Consider the following 13,825-nt stretch of genomic DNA (forward strand, 5'->3'; position numbering starts at 1 on the left):
ATTCCATAATTGGTACATGAAAACCTGCAGAGAGTCTGGGGGACGAATACTTTGTATCTGAACATTAAAGAGTAGCACGACCTCGTTCGAACTGATCTGTTGCCTGTTCCATTTGAGGAGTTCTTCGAGTTCTTCAATCAAAAGGCCCTCGATAAATTAACGGTCGTTTGCTACTGTCTGTAAGTACTATTTCTGTCATTAAGTCTCTATATATAGCTCAGCTCTTTCATTGCATGTATTTATAATTAATTATCCTTACTATATTATGCAGATTGAAGATCGTCGAGTGCAAAAAACAAGAAATATATGATATTGGGTTCATTAACACAAATATCATAGATGAAATTCAGGTTAAAAAGCACGCCGAACAGGCCGAGGCCAACTTGCTACAATCGTTGATCAAAAATCAAAACAAAGATACCATACTCTTTCCTTACAACTTCGAGTGAGTGTTACTGTCGTGTGCATATTAGGTTTCATTTATTACTCGAGCGAGGTTATAGTAATGTAATTGATGAGTTATGCATGCGTGCGCAGCTTCCACTATGTTCTTCTGGGGATTAAGCTTGAGCAAGGACTAGTAACCGTCTTAGACTCGAGACGAAAAGATCCCGAAACCTATGCGGACATGACTAAAATGCTCAACAAGTAAGTTCAATCGATCATTATCGCACCATATCGGCAACTTTTTGTTCATTTCCTGATATCTCAAGTAATAATAATTATTTTCTTTGTCTTGCAGGATTTGGAAACAGTTCACCGCAGAAGCTCCGAGACTGCCGAAGGAGCTGCGATATACATACCCGAAAGTAAGTACTACTGGCTAGCTAGTTGCGCGCATCTCCCGTTGAATCTATAGCTATACTTTCATCAATGCCATTTATAATGCTTCATTATCAGTTTGATTGACCTCTATTTCTCGTAAAGTGCTTGTGGCAGGAACAAGGGAATAATTACTGTGGATACTACGTGTGCGAGTTCATCTACAATGCGACTTTGAAAAATAAGCGGGGCTACTCTAAAAGACAATATGAAGTGCGTAAGCAGTAATATTCACAATTTCATTTTATTACACCATTATTTCTCTTGAGTTTCATTCATATATATGTATTAATTAACCCCCTTCTTCAAATTAGACGTGGCACATGCGGAATGAACTCCTAGAACAAGAATGCATGAAAGCAATTCAAGAGGAATTGGCGGGATTCTTTCTGGACCACGTCATCAATAAAGCCGGAGAATACCATGTGGAAGTTGATTTCAATTGCTAGGGGATTGTAAGAGATCTTACATATTGTATATATATGTAGCCACTAGCGTGGGATAGATAATACGAAAACTTGTTGTTCGACCAATCTCTCGGAGAAGGAGAGGTCGATCGTGTTGGGGAACGTTGCAGAAAATTAAAATTTTTCCTACGGTTTCACCAAGATCCATCTATGAGTTCATCTAAGCAACGAGTCATGGGAGAGAGATTGCATCTACATACCACTTTATAGATCGTGCGGAAGCGTTCAAAAGAACGGGGTTGAAGTAGTCGCTCTCGTCGTGATCCTATCACCGGAGATCCTAGCGCCGAACGGACGGCACCTCCACGTTCAACACACGTACGGTCAGCGTAACGTCTCCTCCGTCTTGATCCAGCAAGGGGAAGGAGAGGTTGATGATGATGGCTCCAGCAGCAGCACAACGGCGTGGTGGTGGTGGAACAGCAGCACTCCGGCAGGGCTTCGCCAAGCACGTGACGGAGGAGGAAGAGGTGTAGCAGGGGGAGGGGGCGCCAGGACTTCAGGGTGCGGCTGCCCCCCTCCCCCCTCCCTTTATATAGGCCCCCAGGGGGGGGCGCCGGCCCTGGGAGATCCAATCTCCCAAGGGGGCGGCGGCCAAGGGGGTGGAGTACCCCCCAAGGCAAGTGGGGCGCCCCCCCACCCTAGGGTTTCAACCCTAGGCGCAGGGGGTGGGCCTAGGGGGGCGCACCAGCCCACTAAGGGCTGGTTCCCCTCCCCACTTCGGCCCTTGGGGCCCTCCGGGATGGGTGGCCCCACCCGGCGGACCCCCGGGACCCTTCCGGTGGTCCCGGTACAATACCGGGTGACCCCGAAACTTTCCCGATGGCCGAAATACCACTTCCTATATAGTTTTCTTTACCTCCGGACCATTCCGGAACTCCTCGTGACGTCCGGGATCTCATCCGGGACTCCGAACAACATTCGGTATGCTGCATACTCATATTCATACAACCCTAGCGTCACCAAACCTTAAGTGTGTAGACCCTACGGGTTCGGGAGACACGTAGACATGACCGAGACGGCTCTCGGGCAATAACCAACAGCGGGATCTGGATACCCATGTTGGTTCCCACATGCTCCTCGATGATCTCATCGAATGAACCACGATGTCGAGGATTCGAACAACCCCGTATACAATTCCCTTTGTCAATCGGTACGTTACATGCCCGAGACTCGATCGTCGGTATCCCAATACCTTGTTCAGTCTCGTTACCGGCAAGTCACTTTACTCGTACCGTAATGCATGATCCCGTGACCAAACACTTGGTCACTTTGAGCTCATTATGATGATGCATTACCGAGTGGGCCCAGAGATACCTCTCCGTCATACGGAGTGACAAATCCCAGTCTCGATCCGTGTCAACCCAACAGACACTTTCGGAGATACCTGTAGTGCACCTTTATAGTCACCCAGTTACGTTGTGACGTTTGGTACACCCAAAGCACTCTTACGGTATCCGGGAGTTACACGATCTCATGGTCTAAGGAAGAGATACTTGACATTGAAAAAGCTCTAGCAAAACGAACTACACGATCTTGTGCTATGCTTAGGATTGGGTCTTGTCCATCACATCATTCTCCTAATGATGTGATCCCGTTGTCAATGACATCTAATGTCCATAGTCAGGAAACCATGACTATCTGTTGACCAACGAGCTAGTCAACTAGAGGCTCACTAGGGACATGTTATGGTCTATGTATTCACACGTGTATTACGATTTCCGGATAATACAGTTATAGCATGAATAAAAGACAATTATCATGAACAAGGAAATATAATAATAACCCTTTTATTATTGCCTCTAGGGCATATTTCCAACAGTCTCCCACTTGCACTAGAGTCAATAATCTAGTTACATTGTGATGAATCGAACACCCATAGAGTTCTGGTGTTGATCATGTTTTGCTCGCGAGAGAGGTTTAGTCAACGGATCTGCGACATTCAGATCCGTATGTACTTTGCAAATATCTATGTCTCCATCTTGAACATTTTCACGGATGGAGTTGAAGCGACGCTTGATGTGCCTGGTCTTCTTGTGAAACCTGGGCTCCTTGGCAAGGGCAATAGCTCCAGTGTTGTCACAGAAGAGTTTGATCGGCCCCGACGCATTGGGTATGACTCCTAGGTCGGTGATGAACTCCTTCACCCATATTGCTTCATGCGCTGCCTCCGAGGCTGCCATGTACTCCGCTTCACATGTAGATCCCGCCACGACGCTCTGCTTGCAGCTGCACCAGCTTACTGCTCCACCATTCAACATATACACGTATCCGGTTTGTGACTTAGAGTCATCCAGATCTGTGTCGAAGCTAGCGTCGACGTAACCCTTTACGACGAGCTCTTCGTCACCTCCATAAACGAGAAACATGTCCTTCGTCCTTTTCAGGTACTTTAGGATATTCTTGACCGCTGTCCAGTGTTCCTTGCCGGGATTACTTTGGTACCTTCCTACCAAACTTACGGCAAGGTTTACATCAGGTCTGGTACACAGCATGGCATACATAATAGATCCTATGGCTGAGGCATAGGGGATGACGCTCATCTCTTCTTTATCTTTTGCCGTGGTCGGGCATTGAGCCGAGCTCAATCTCACACCTTGCAGTACAGGCAAGAACCCTTTCTTGGACTGATCCATTTTGAACTTCTTCAAAATCTTATCAAGGTATGTGCTTTGTGAAAGACCTATGAGGCGTCTCGATCTATCCCTATAGATCTTGATGCCTAATATATAAGCAGCTTCTCCAAGGTCCTTCATTGAAAAACACTTATTCAAGTAGGCCTTAATGCTGTCCAAGAATTCTATATCATTTCCCATCAAAAGTATGTCATCTACATATAATATGAGAAATGCTACAGAGCTCCCACTCACTTTCTTGTAAACGCAGGCTTCTCCATAAGTCTGCGTAAACCCAAACGCTTTGATCATCTCATCAAAGCGAATGTTCCAACTCCGAGATGCTTGCACCAGCCCATAAATGGATCGCTGGAGCTTGCATACTTTGTTAGCATTCTTAGGATCGACAAAACCCTCCGGCTGCATCATATACAGTTCTTCCTTAAGATGCCCGTTAAGGAATGCCGTTTTGACGTCCATCTGCCATATCTCATAATCATAGTATGCGGCAATTGCTAACATGATTCGGACGGACTTAAGCTTCGCTACGGGAGAGAAAGTCTCATCGTAGTCAATCCCTTGAACTTGCCGATAACCCTTAGCGACAAGTCGAGCTTTATAGATGGTGACATTACCATCCGCGTCCGTCTTCTTCTTAAAGATCCATTTGTTTTCTATCGCTCGCCGATCATCGGGCAAGTCAGTCAAAGTCCATACTTTGTTTTCATACATGGATTCTATCTCGGATTTCATGGCTTCTAGCCATTTGTTGGAATCTGGGCCCGCCATTGCTTCTTCATAGTTCGAAGGTTCACCGTTGTCTAACAACATGATTTCTAGGACAGGGTTGCCGTACCACTCTGGTGCGGAACGTGTCCTTGTGGACCTACGAAGTTCAGTAGCAACTTGATCCGAAGTACCTTGATCATCATCATTGTTTTCCTCTTCAGTTGGTGTAGGCATCACAGGAACATTTTCCTGAGCTGCACTACTATCCCGTTCAAGAGGTAGTACTTCATCGAGTTCTACTTTCCTCCCACTTACTTCTTTCGAGAGAAACTCTTTTTCCAGAAAGGATCCGTTCTTGGCAACAAAGATCTTGCCTTCGGATCTTAAGTAGAAGGTATACCCAATGGTTTCTTTAGGGTATCCTATGAAGACGCATTTTTCCGACTTGGGTTCGAGCTTTTCAGGTTGAAGTTTCTTGACATAAGCATCGCATCCCCAAACTTTTAGAAACGACAGCTTAGGTTTCTTCCCAAACCATAATTCATACGGTGTCGTCTCAACGGATTTAGACGGTGCCCTATTTAAAGTGAATGTAGCTGTCTCTAGAGCGTATCCCCAAAATGATAGCGGTAAATCGGTAAGAGACATCATAGATCGCACCATATCCAATAGAGTGCGATTACGACGTTCGGACACACCGTTACGCTGAGGTGTTCCAGGCGGCGTGAGTTGTGAAACGATTCCACATTTTCTTAAGTGTGTACCAAATTCGTGACTTAAATATTCTCCTCCACGATCCGATCGTAAGAACTTTATCTTTCGGTCACGTTGATTCTCTACTTCATTCTGAAATTCCTTGAACTTTTCAAAGGTCTCAGACTTGTGTTTCATCAAGTAGACATACCCATATCTACTCAAGTCATCAGTGAGAGTGAGAACATAACGATATCCTCCGCGAGCCTCAACGCTCATTGGACCTCACACATCGGTATGTATGATTTCCAACAAGTTGGTTGCTCGCTCCATTGTTCCGGAGAACGGGGTCTTGGTCATTTTGCCCATGAGGCATGGTTCGCATGTGTCAAATGATTCATAATCGAGAGACTCTAAAAGTCCATCAGCATGGAGCTTCTTCATGCGCTTGACACCAATGTGACCAAGGCGGCAGTGCCACAAGTATGTGGGACTATCGTTATCAACTTTATATCTTTTGGTATTCACGCTATGAATATGTGTAATATTACATTCGAGATTCATTAAGAATAAACCATTGACCATTGGGGCATGACCATAAAACATATCTCTCATATAAATAGAACAACCATTATTCTCGGATTTAAATGAGTAGCCATCTCGTATTAAACGAGATCCAGATACAATGTTCATGCTCAAACTTGGCACTAAATAACAATTATTGAGGTTTAAAACTAATCCCGTAGGTAAATGTAGAGGTAGCGTGCCGACGGCGATCACATCGACCTTGGAACCATTCCCGACGCGCATCGTCACCTCGTCCTTCGCCAGTCTCCGCTTATTCCGCAGCTCCTGCTGTGAGTTACATATGTGAGCAACGGCACCGGTATCGAATACCCAGGAGTTACTACGAGTACTGGTAAGGTACACATCAATTACATGTATATCAAATATACCTTTAGTGTTGCCGGCCTTCTTGTCCGCTAAGTATTTGGGGCAGTTCCGCTTCCAGTGACCCTTCCCCTTGCAATAAAAGCACTCAGTTTCAGGCTTGGGTCCATTCTTTGACTTCTTCCCGGCAACTGGCTTACCGGGCGTGGCAACATCTTTGCCGTCCTTCTTACCCTTGCCCTTCTTGAACTTAGTGGTCTTATTGACCATCAACACTTGATGTTCTTTCTTGATTTCAACCTTTGATGACTTCAGCATTGAAAATACTTCAGGAATGGTCTTTACCATCCCCTGCATATTGTAGTTCATCACAAAGCTCTTGTAGCTTGGTGGGAGCGACTGAAGGATTCTGTCAATGACCGCCTCATCCGGGAGGTTAATGTCCAGCTGGGACAGGCGGTTGTGCAACCCAGACATTTTGAGTATATGCTCACTGACAGAACTATTTTCCTCCATCTTACAACTATAGAACTTGTCGGAGACTTCATATCTCTCGACCCGGGCATGATCTTGGAAAACTAGTTTCAGCTCCTCGAACATCTCATATGCTCCGTGTTGCTCAAAACGCTTTTGGAGCCCCGGTTCTAAGCTGTAAAGCATGCCGCACTGAACGAGGGAGTAATCATCAGCGCGAGTCTGCCAAGCATTCATAATGTCTTGGTTCTCTGGGACGAGTGCATCACCTAGCGGTCCTTCTAGGACATATTGTTTCCTGGCAGCTATGAGGATGATCCTCAAGTTCCGGACCCAGTCCATATAGTTGCTGCCATCATCTTTCAGCTTGGTTTTCTCTAGGAACGCGTTGAAGTTCATGTTGACATGAGCGTTGGCCATTTGATCTACAAGACATATTTTGCAAAAGTTTTAGACTAAGTTCATCTAATCAAATTATTTAATGAACTCCCACTCAGATTAGACATCCCTCTAGTCATCTAAGTGTTACACGATCCGAGTCGACTAGGCCGTGTCCGATCATCACGTGAGATGGACTAGTCATCATCGGTGAACATCTCCATGTTGATTGTATCTTCCATACGACTCATGTTTGACCTTTCGGTCTCTTGTGTTCCGAGGCCATGTCTGTACATGCTAGGCTCGTCAAGTTAACCCTAAGTGTTCTCCATGTGTAAATCTGTCTTACACCCGTTGTATGTGAACGTAAGGATCTATCACACCCGATCATCACGTGGTGCTTCAAAACGACGAACTTTAGCAATGGTGCACAGTTAGGGGGAACACTTTCTTGAAATTATTATAAGGGATCATCTTATTTACTACCGCCGTTCTAAGTAAACAAGATGCATAAAACATAATAAACATCACATGCAATTATATAGTAGTGACATGATATGGCCAATATCATACAACTCCTTCGATCTCCATCTTCGGGGCTCCATGATCATCTTTGTCACCGGCATGACACCATGATCTCCATCATCATGATCTCCATCATTGTGTCTTCATGAAGTTTTCATGACAACGACTACTTCTACTTCTATGGCTAACGCGTTTAGCAATAAAGTAAAGTAATTTACATGGCGTTCTTCAATGACATGCAGGTCATACAAAAAATAAAGACAACTCCTATGGCTCCTGCCGGTTGTCATACTCATCGACATGCAAGTCGTGATTCCTATTACAAGAATATGATCTCATACATCACAATATATCATTCATCATTCATCACAACTTCTGGCCATATCACATCACATGACAATTGCTGCAAAAACAAGTTAGACGTCCTCTAATTGTTGTTGCATCTTTTACGTGGCTGCAATTGGGTTCTAGCAAGAACGTTTTCTTACCTACGAATAACCACAACGTGATCTTGTCAACTTCTATTTACCCTTCATAAGGACCCTTTTCATCGAATCCTCTCCAACTAAAGTGGGAGAGACAGACACCCGCCAGCCACCTTATGAAACTAGTGCATGTCAGTCGGTGGAACCGGTCTCACGTAAGCGTACGTGTAAGGTTGGTCCAGGCCGCTTCATCCCACAATACCACTGAAGCAAGATAAGACTAGTAGCGGCAAGCAAGTTGATAAGATCTACGCCCACAACAAAATTGTGTTCTACTCGTGCAATAGAGAACTACGCATAGACCTAGCTCATGATGCCACTGTTGGGGAATGTTGCAGAAAATTAAAATTTTTGCTACGGTTTCACCAAGATCCATCTATGAGTTCATCTAAGCAACGAGTCATGGGAGAGAGATTGCATCTACATACCACTTTGTAGATCGTGCGGAAGCGTTCAAAAGAACAGGGTTGAAGTAGTCGTTCTCGTCGTGATCCTATCACCGGAGATCCTAGCGCCGAATGGACGGCACCTCCGCGTTCAACACACGTACGGTCAGCGTAATGTCTCCTCCGTCTTGATCCAGCAAGGGGAAAGGTGAGGTTGATAATGATGGCTCCAGCAGCAGCACAACGGCGTGGTGGTGGTGGAACATCAGCACTCCGGCAGGGCTTCGCCAAGCACGTGACGGAGGAGGAAGAGGTGTAGCAGGGGGAGGAGGCGCCAGGACTTCAAGGTGCGGCTGCCCCCCTCCCCCTCCCATTATATAGGCCCCCAGGGGGGGCACCGGCCCTGGGAGATCTAATCTCCTAAGGGGGCGGCGGCCAAGGGGGTGGAGTGCCCCCCAAGGCAAGTGGGGCGCCCCCCCCCCCACCCTAGGGTTTCAACCCTAGGCGCAGGGGGTGGGCCTAGGGGGGCGCACCAGGCCACTAAGGGATGGTTCCCCTCCCCACTTCGGACCTTGGGGCCCTCCGGGATGGGTGGCCCCACCCGGTGGACCCCCGGGACCCTTCCGGTGGTCCCGGTACAATACCGGGTGACCCCGAAACTTTCCCGATGGCCGAAATACCACTTCCTATATAGGTTTCTTTACCTCCGGACCATTCCAGAACTCCTCGTGACGTCTGAGAACTCATCCGGGACTCCGAACAACATTCGGTATGCTGCATACTCATATTCATACAACCCTAGCGTCACCGAACCTTAAGTGTGTAGACCCTACGGGTTCGGGAGACACGTAGACATGACCGAGACGGCTCTCGGGCAATAACCAACAGCGGGATCTGGATACCCATGTTGGTTCCCACATGCTCCTCGATGATCTCATCGGATGAACCACGTTGTCGAGGATTCGAACAATCCCGTATACAATTCCCTTTGTCAATCGGTACGTTACATGCCCGAGACTCGATCGTTGGTATCCCAATACCTCGTTCAGTCTCGTTACCGGCAAGTCACTTTACTCGTACCGTAATGCATGATCCCGTGACCAAACACTTGGTCACTTTGAGCTCATTATGATGATGCATTACCGAGTGGGCCCAGAGATACCTCTCCGTCATACGGAGTGACAAATCCCAGTCTCGATCCGTGTCAACCCAACAGACACTTTCGGAGATACCTGTAGTGCACCTTTATAGTCACCCAGTTACGTTGTGACGTTTGGTACACCCAAAGCACTCTTACGGTATCCGGGAGTTACACGATCTCATGGTCTAAGGAAGAGATACTTGACATTGAAAAAGCTCTAGCAAAACGAACTACATGATCTTGTGCTATGCTTAGGATTGGGTCTTGTCCATCACATCATTCTCCTAATGATGTGATCCCGTTGTCAATGACATCTAATGTCCATAGTCAGGAAACCATGACTATCTGTTGACCAACGAGCTAGTCAACTAGAGGCTCACTAGGGACATGTTATGGTCTATGTATTCACACGTGTATTACGATTTCCGAATAATACAGTTATAGCATGAATAAAAGACAATTATCATGAACAAGGAAATATAATAATAATCCTTTTATTATTGCCTCTAGGGCATATTTCCAACAGATCGATCACTTCTCTCGGTATGCATGACGAACTTCTGTACTTAATGGTTCCCTTCATTTTCTTACTAGCTAGCATGTCGAGGGCCTCTCTATGTATAGTATGTAGCGTCGACCAAGCACGGACATAAGAGAGGACACTTCTCTCTATTAATTAGCTAGCTAACACAATATATGAAACACCTAAATTAACCCCCCAAAACCCCCACCCCCCCTTTAAAAAAAACAAAAACCCCAGCCACTGAAATGCTGACGCGTGGATGCCTTTTGGTCCCGGTTGGTGCCACCAACTGGGACCAAAGGCCCTCCTGCCTGGGCTCGGCGCACCGGCCACGTGGAGGCCCATCTGTCCCGGTTCGTGTTAGAACTGTGACTAAAGGTCTAGGGCATTAGTAACAACCCTTTAGCCCCGGTTCAAGAACCGGGACAAAAGGCCCTCACCAAGCGGGACTAATAGGGGTTTTTCTACTAGTGGACCGTGGTCTCTCCCATCCAAATTTTAGTATCAGTTGCATCTACGGGGTTACTGTAAGCAAGAATCCCGGAGCAGTTGTGCATTTCTGTAGAGGAGAGAAATAATGTTTTTCGCAACAATGTCTCCTCCGCTTGAAGTTGTTATCAACCTTCTCCACGGCAGTCACTACGTGTAAGAATAAATCTCTGCTCATGCGGAAGAGGAGTTGAAAGAAACCTTCACGGTATGTTTGGGTCCAATGTGAAATAGTCCATGTACAGAAGGCGTGCACCGCCAATCCTATCCCGGGAAATAACTCTTTGGCCCTTTATGTAACCCTTGACGTTCAGTATGTGCCCCTCCGCCTTCTCCATTTCCGCTTGAATACTCATCATCATCATCGTTTCAACATCTTTGTCGCTAAAATCTGATGAATCGAGGAACTCGTTGAATATGAATTCAAAGGTCCATGTGTCCATAGACATCATTGACCTACAAATGACCAAACGAATTTAGAAAAATGCTCGGACAGTTTATCCAACACATAGAGCACGAAGTGTATATCGGGGGAGGGGTTGGACATACCTAGGCGAGGGTGTGGGTTGGGGCCTCCGGTTGCAAAGTTGTGGGTTGGGGACGATATAGAGCAACAATGGTGGTGGAACTACGGTGGCTGATGCGCGGACGAGGGAGAAAAGAGAAAAGGAACAATGTGGGTTGGTCAAGGAGGAGAGGGGGGGGGCTTCAAGCGAATTGGCACGAGCCCTTGCGTCCAGTTCTACGTGGCGGGTGCGCCAGGGCACATTTGGGCATCCCCATATCCACCCACATATGGACCGTGTATGGGGACAGTCAGTCAGTCCGGGCGTTTGGGCCATATCGGCCCCATCGGGTTGAACTGCGTTTTTCTGTCTGCAAGCAACTCGAACGTTTTTGGGGAGCTCCGGTTTTAGATGTTCTAAAGTCTTTGCTTTTGAATTTTTTTTCCTTATTAGTTATTGGTCCAACTCATTTCTTATACTCACTCCGTTCCTAAATATTTGTCTTTTTAAAGATTTCAAATGGACTACTACAGATGTACATAAACATTTTTTAGAGTGTAGATTCACTCATTTTGCTCCGTATGTAGTCACATGTTGAAATCTCTAGAAAGACAAATATTTAGTAAGAGAGGGGTATCTTATTAGAAGAAGACTGGAAAAGGACCGTGGCTGACTGACTGACTGACTTGGTAGGTCCAAATTAGGCGATTAATTCGAATTTCCTCACTAGTCGGAGGTTTGAAAGAAGAGCACGGCCAGCAAAGTGCCAACTAGCCGCACCGCACCGGGCAGAGCCGCGCCGCACCTGCTCCATCTAATGTACTCCCGACCCGCACCCGACGGGAGCGGGACGAGACCGCAGACCACCTACCCATCCCCATCCCCATCCCCCCTCCTCTTCCCCGGCGCCAGCGGGATGTGGGCCCTCTGCGAGCTGGCCGACGCGGTGGAGGATTTCACCGACGCCGCCGAAGAGGCGGTCCAGCTCCTCATCAGGATCCGCACCGCCAGCGGCCGGGCGGCGCGCGCCTCGGTCACCGCCGTCTCCATCCTCCTAGCCGGCGTGCGGGACGTCGCATCCGCCTTCGCGCCCGTCGTCCAGGTTGTCGCCAAGTTTTTCCGGCGCTCCCGCCCCAAGCCGTCCCGGCAGGAACGCCGCCGCAACATTATCTTCTCCGCTTGTCGTTCTATCTTGCATTGTTCCGGACCGCTCCAGGCTGAGCTGTTGGCATGTCAGGAGGGATTAAGCCTTGCTCTACAATGGTCTACTCGCCCGATAGACATCGAGATGGACTGCATGGATGCGATCAAGTTGATCAAGTCGCTTACCCTTGACAGATCGCCACATAGAATGATAGTTCAGGATATTAAGAGGCGCTTTGGTGAAAGGGATTTCTCTATTGCTCATGTAAGTAGGAATCAGAACGTTGTTAGCCACACACTTGCTGTTTTCGGACGATCGGAGGACCGAACTACAGTTTGGTTGCGCTCTGGACCTGCAGACGTTCCTCTGCTATGTAGGAACGAATATTCCAACACTTGAGCAATGAAATCCTTTTAACCCCGCAAAAAAAACATGAGGTACGACCTAGCTGCCCTTAGATGATCCCACGGTCACTCAACTGATTTCTCCCTGCGTGCGTGCAGGTACGCCGAGCGCAAGGTCCGCAGGCGCGAGCGGGAGGACAAGGCCTCCCTGCACTCCACAGCGTCCCGCGTCACGCCCCCGACCCCGACCCCGCCCGTGCTCCCACCCCATCCCCGTGCTGGATCTCGCAGCCTCCGCCGCCGTGGGTCTGCCTCCTCCACCCGCTATTCCACCGACTCCGAAGTATGAGGTACTTAATTCCGAATCCACGGGCATCGCCAAATAGCAGTATCCTCACTGTGTAAACTCCAGGAGATTTCCCTCTGGCAATAGCTGAGTGCAAACAAATTGTAGCACGAAACCTCACTGTGTTGTAAAACCTTAGCCATGAACAATAGCCATGTTGTGCACCCTGAGATCTCTTACTCCCAGCCCTCCATTCATCCTCGGGAGCGTGACCATCTACCATGCAACAAGGCACTGTCCCCTGTTGGCATGGTTCTTGCCTTGCCATAAGAAACCCCTCAGAATCTGTTCAAGCTTGTCTAACGACTGTTTGGGCCACAGAAAGCATCCCATAAAGTAGCTAGGAATCGCTGCCAGGACAGCATTGATCAAAGTAAGTCGCCCTTCCCAGGACAAGAAAGTGGCAAGCTAGCCTGACAGCCTCTTGTCAACCTTGTGTATCACAGGCATCAACAGACCATGAGTGATCTTGTGAGGAGAATGAGGTAGACCCAGATATGTACTCCCTCCGTCCGGAAATACTTGTCATCAAAATGAATAAAAGGGGATGTATCTAGATGTATATTAGTTCTAGATACATCCCTTCTTATCCATTTTATTAATGACAAGTATTTTCGGACGGAGGGAGTACAAGGAAAGGATGCAGTCTGGCACTGTAGGAGATCAGCAATTGCCTGGCAGATTGGCTGGTCCAAGCAAATAGGAACAAAAGTGCTCTTATGATAGTTAATTTTGAGCCCAGTGAAACCAGAAAAAGCATCCAAAGTCCTCTTAACAATCCCCACTTCCTGAACATCTCCTTGTACTAGTAGCAAGTGTCATCCGCATTTTGTAAGACAGGAAAAGGACCGTCAACTCCAAGTGGGT

The sequence above is a fragment of the Triticum aestivum genome, chromosome 2B (genome assembly GCF_018294505.1).
Source record: "Triticum aestivum cultivar Chinese Spring chromosome 2B, IWGSC CS RefSeq v2.1, whole genome shotgun sequence".
Lineage (NCBI taxonomy): Eukaryota > Viridiplantae > Streptophyta > Magnoliopsida > Poales > Poaceae > Triticum > Triticum aestivum.